We start from the raw sequence: 6000 nt of genomic DNA on the forward strand, positions 1-6000 counted from the left end.
GGGAAGGACTTTGGGATGTTCTGAGTGAAATTTTTGGGTATATGCAGGGGATGGTTTGGACAAGACAAGGGATGTCATCCATGATGGAATAAATGGATGTGAAGTTCGTATTCAGTATTATGATGAATGGAGTAAGATAAGAACAAAATTTTCCCTTCGGCTCACAACGCTCTTAGCAAATGAAACAGTTTACATGTTGCAGGTCGAATCAGAGAGTGCATGAAGATAAAAGTTATCGTGGAGCTAGCTTCATGAGTATGGACAGATAAATGAGGATTACATATAAAATATAAAATTGCTATGGGTAGATGAAGGGGGATTAAAGATAAACGTCGTTGTGGGCAGATAATGAAGGTATCCTGGGGACGTCGCTGACAATCCCCATTTATTTGCCCATGATCCCAAGGGCACTAAAAAAGTTGTTGTGGGGTGAGCTTAATGAGTCTTGGCAGATGAATGTGGATAACATATAAAATATAATAATATATGCATGTAAACACAAGAAAGATATTTAATTAACCAAATATTTCCGTCTGGAAATAGCAGACCATCTTCAGTGGCACTACAAGAACAGTTTTAAAAAAAATACAAGGTGGAATACTAACAATAGATCATTTATAAATAGAACAAGCTGCGTGATGTTATATCACCAAGTATTAAAGGAAATATTTTTAAGCAGAGATATGATTGAAATAAAGATATTAATTAATAATATTAAATAACATAAAATTAATATGAATTAATGAGTTATCCTGATTAGACTTTCCCAGATTTTTGATATAGATATACAGTCATTCCGATTCAGGTTAGGACGATGGAGTAAGGCCTCTTCGCTTTCTTTGAATAAACGTTCAAATTTATAACGGGATCTATGTAAGAGGAGAATTTTTGAACAAAGGATGTTGTGGCTAGTTTCAATCCCGTACTGAGCCAATTCAGATTTTTCAGGTTGGTTGTGATGAATGGAGGATTAATGTTCTTGGATTCTTTTTTCAAGAGAAAAATTTTAATCCTTTACTGGGAAAATGCCACCAAAATTACCGGTAAATTAGGAAAACTTTCAGTTATACAAGGTAGGTTACGAGCAAAGATCAATTTTTTAAAAAAATGCCGCGACAACAAGATTATTCCCAATTTCGCTAAGATTAAAGAAACTATAAAATCTCCTGGAGCTCATAATATTTACCGGAACACCAGTTTATCGTTAATCTGTAACCAACTTAAAGCTGCTAAACGTGATCTTGCTGTTCACAGTCATCATATTTATGATCTTCGCACCTATATTTCCACAAACTTAGATCCACATCTTTCACACATAGTTCTAAATGTGGCTAAACGTTCTACTCAACTAGCATATAATAAACTAAGTCAACATCTAAACTGAAAATATGAAGCTCTTTCGTCTAAACAATTCAAGCCCTTCAAAACTCCAGATAATCGGATTGTTAATATATCCGGACGTCCTCTAACTGATAGCGAAACCCTCATCCTGTCAAAAGGACATGATTTTTCTATTGTTCCTAATAAGATACCATATCTAGATTTCCTAGTTAACATTGAACGGAATCTCAGTCATCTAACTACTGATAAAGCTAATGCTCTTCGCCTAGAAGTCGCTTCTTCTCTACTTAAGGCCAAACTACCTCCTTCCAACATATCTCTTTCTGAAATGAAATCTTTACAGTCCTTGAGAAAAAAAATCACCTCATTATCACCAAAGCTGACAAGGGGAAAGTAACAGTAGTTATGGACGCAGCAAATTACAGAAGAAAACTTTCTCTTTTACTTCGAGATTGCTCCACATATCAAGAACTTGATTATAATCCAACCAACAGACAACTAAAGAAATTAAATTCTCTCTTAGATGAAGTCATCAGTTTAGATAAAGGCACAATTGAAAGACTTAAAACTCATTTTGCAAGACCTCCTAGATTTTATGGTCTTCCTAAAATACATAAGATTGACTTTCCTCTTCGTCCAATAGTAGATTGTATTGATTCTCCTACTTACCGTATAGCCAAATATCTAGCTAAATTATTGAAATCTCACATAGGCAACTCTAGTTCCTTTCTAAAAAACTCCTCAGATTTCTTAGAAAAATTAAAAAATGTCTCATTGCAACCTACAGATCTTATGGTGAGCTTTGATATAGAATATTTATATACAAATGTACTCAGGGCCGCCCATCTCGGGGGTGCGATGGGTGCAATGCACCCGGGCCCCACGATCGAGTGGGCACAGTCGGTACACATTTGCGGAAACGTATTAAATTTCGAATGTTTTTTTTTTGTTTTGTTTTTTTGTTTTCCTGTGCAAAATCATTTGCAGGTAAAAGGTTTTACAATACGTTTATTTCGAATCCTATAATTTTTATCTTTGAAAAATATTTTATAACCCCAAAAGGTTTCTTGACCTGGGCCCCTTTATAGAGAAGGCCAACCCTGAATGTACCTATCAAGGAGACTTTAAAATTACTTCATGACATCTTTCCAGAAGACATTATAAAACTATTCGATTTCGTAATACACTCTGGGTATTTCTTATGTCAAAACAAATTTTACAGCCAAGTAGAAGGAACGGCCATGGGAAGTCCTCTCTCTCCTGCTTTAGCCAACTTTTATTTAGAACATCTAGAAAAAGTCCTCTTCTCATCTATTTTCCCTCAACCATCCTTTTGGGTAAGATATATAGATGACATCTTTACTGTATGGCCGCACAACAAAGACTCCATACGTTCTTTTTTTTTTAAAACACTATCAATTCTTTACATTATCGTATAAAGTTTACTATGGAAATGGAAGAAAACAACCAGTTATCTTTTTTAGACGTTCTCTTCATCCGGTCACCTTCAAATGCTCTTACAACTACAGTTTACAGGAAACCAATGTTCACAGGTCAGCATATTCTTAAAGAATCAGCCCATGATCCTTGTCAAAAAACAGGAATCATAAAATGTCTAATCAGAAGAGCCAAAACTAATTGTTCTGCTTCTAATTTTCTACAGAAAAACTTTCTACTATCCAACAACAGATGAAACTCAATAGCTTTTCCGAAAAGAGTACTCAACATCTTCTCGATTCTTATAATCCGCCACAAAACAACGAGGATTCAATACGTCGAGTTCCAATTCCTTATATCTCCGGGATTTCAGAACCTATCGCAAGAATTCTGAAGAAATATGAGTTAACAGCTACGTATTCATCTATTAACAAATTATGTTCCCATTTTTCTTCTCCTAAAGACAAACGCTCAACTATATCTCTTCATGGAGTTTATCAAATTCCCTGCCACTGTGATCTCTCCTATTTTGGACAAACTGGACGTTCTCTTGAAAAAAGAATCTAAGAACATCAATCCTCCATTTATCACAACAAACCTGAAAAATCTGGATTGGCTCAGCACGGGATTGAAACTAGCCACATCCTTTGATCAAAAACTCGCCTCTTACATAGATCCCGTTATAAATTTGAATGTGATATAACATCAGTGATATAACATCATGCGGCTTGTTCTATTTTTAAATGATCTATTGTTAGTATTCCACCTTGTATTTTTTTTAAAACTGTTCTTGTAGTGCCACTGAAGATGGTCTGCTATTTCCAAACGGAAATATTTGGTTAATTAATTTGGTTGAGAAACCCTGAATGATACTAATCCCTGGGGTGATACCGAAGTGAGAAAAAAAAAACAACAACAACAACATGAGCCTAGCCATGAAGCATTGTTTAATTTTCTGTTATGTATATTCAAAGAAAGTGTAGAGGCCTTACTCCATCGTCCTAACCTGAATCGGAATGACTGTATATCTATATCAAAAATCTGGGAAAGTCTAATCAGGATAACTCATTAATTCATATTAATTTTATGTTATTTAATATTATTAATTAATATCTTTATTTCAATCATGTCTCTGCTTAAAAATATTTCCTTTAATACTTAGTGATATAACATCATGCGGCTTGTTCTATTTTTAAATGATATATTGTTAGTATTCCACCTTGTATTTTTTTTAAAACTGTTCTTGTAGTGCCACTGAAGATGGTCTGCTATTTCCAAACGGAAATATTTGGTTAATTAAATATCTTTCTTGTGTTTACGTTCATACATTATTCAGTCTTTATGTCACAAGTATCCTTAAAACATCATATAAAATATAAACGTTGCAGTGGGCAGATGAATGGGGTATCAGCAGAACGGTGCGGACATACCAATTCATTTACCCACCGCAAATTGGAAACTGATACCGTTATTTGTTTAATAAAAATTAAAACTTTGTTCAGTGATGATACACTTCTAATCGTTTTCTTCCAACTTAATTATGTTTCCATATGTATTCAAAACATGCTTTTAGATTTATTATGTTATAAAAGGCACAGTTTTTCCAAATTGTTGGTAAACCCCACATACATTAAAATAAAATTACATAACTTAATGGTCCGTAGAATTCATTTAGGTATTTCACTGGTCCTTGAGCTTAGAAAGGTTGAGAAACCCTGAATGATACTAATCCCTGGGGTGATACCGAAGTGAGAAAAAAAAAACAACAACAACAACATGAGCCTAGCCATGAAGCATTGTTTAATTTTCTGTTATGTATATTTCTAAGCACATACCATCTTAACAGAAAAAGACAAATCAACTTATTCCTTCTTTTTTCTTAACCATTGTCCGAGGTGACACCTTACCATCTGTCAAGATCTCACCATCATCAATATTCTGTTATGTACCCTCAAAAGGTGCTCAGGTTACTATGACAGAACTACATGAATAAGTTTACATTATTATTAATCTCCTATCAACAATTTTCCTCCAAATCAATATATTACTTGTGAGCACTCCAATATTGTCATATCTAACTTTTTGTGTTTCTAAGCCACTTCTAACCACCTAGACCTTCATCTGGGTCTTCTCAACCATCTTGGCATCAAACACCTGTTTTTTAACCTTTCCTAATCCATTCAATTTAAGTGGTCATACCACCTTTGGTCAGCTCAGCTGACACCGTCTTGAATGCTAATAATCTCAAGTTCCTTACTAGGCTTGTGTAGCTCAGTGCAAGTGGCAATTACATCCTCTGTGCTAAACTGCCTGATGATAGCCTTCAGTAATAGTTTATTTGCCAACAGGAGGAACTTTTTATAAGCCTTACTTCGACGGGTTCCCGAGTTAATCAATCTCTGGTTCTCCCGGAAACTCGGATTGTTCGTCTCAGAAACTCAAGAAATTCGACTGATAGGGATAGGCACCAAGAGATGAGAGCACTTGTATGCCAGTCTCTTCATCGGTTACTGCTTATCATTAGTGATAATCTTGGGACAGCTATCTCTGATAGACTACCAGTGGAGATTGAACTGCCCTCTCAGTCTCCAAAAGCTAGATAGGATTTAAAGGTTTTGCCTCTTCCCTTATATGTGGGTGATCTAGGCATCTCAGGTGGGACATCTCAGGTCGAGGCCGAGAACTTTTCTCGGCCTCGACCTGAGATGCAACACTATCGGCATTTTTTTTCTAATTTGGTATACATCTGTCATAAGCATACATGTGAAATTACAGGTCATTCTATCAAGTAGTTTGTTTTTACACCTGTCTGAAGCAAAAGTGCTGTCGATATCCCTTGAAATGGATAAAATGGAGTATCGTGCTGTTATGAAATTCTTTGTAAAAGAAGGTTTAACGCCAAAAGAAATTCATTCGAAGTTCATAAAAATTTATGGGCACTCTTTTTCTCCTTCGTTTTCGACAATTAAGAAATGGGCTGCCGAGTTTAAACGTGGCCGTACCAGCCTTGAAGTGATCCACGTGAAGAACGTCCAAAAAAGTGTAACAATACCAGAAATCATTGATCAAGTGCACGATATGGTATTGGATGACTGGCAAGTCAAAGTGTGTGAAATTGCTGAGACTATAGGCATTTGAAAAAAAATGCGTAGGATATATTTTGCATGAAGATTTGCAAATGAAAAAGCTTTGCACAAGATGGGTGCCATGTTTGCCCACAGC

The sequence above is a fragment of the Typopeltis vanoorti genome, chromosome 19 (genome assembly GCF_054136105.1).
Source record: "Typopeltis vanoorti isolate ZY-2024b chromosome 19, IOZ_Tvanoo_1.0, whole genome shotgun sequence".
Lineage (NCBI taxonomy): Eukaryota > Metazoa > Arthropoda > Arachnida > Uropygi > Thelyphonidae > Typopeltis > Typopeltis vanoorti.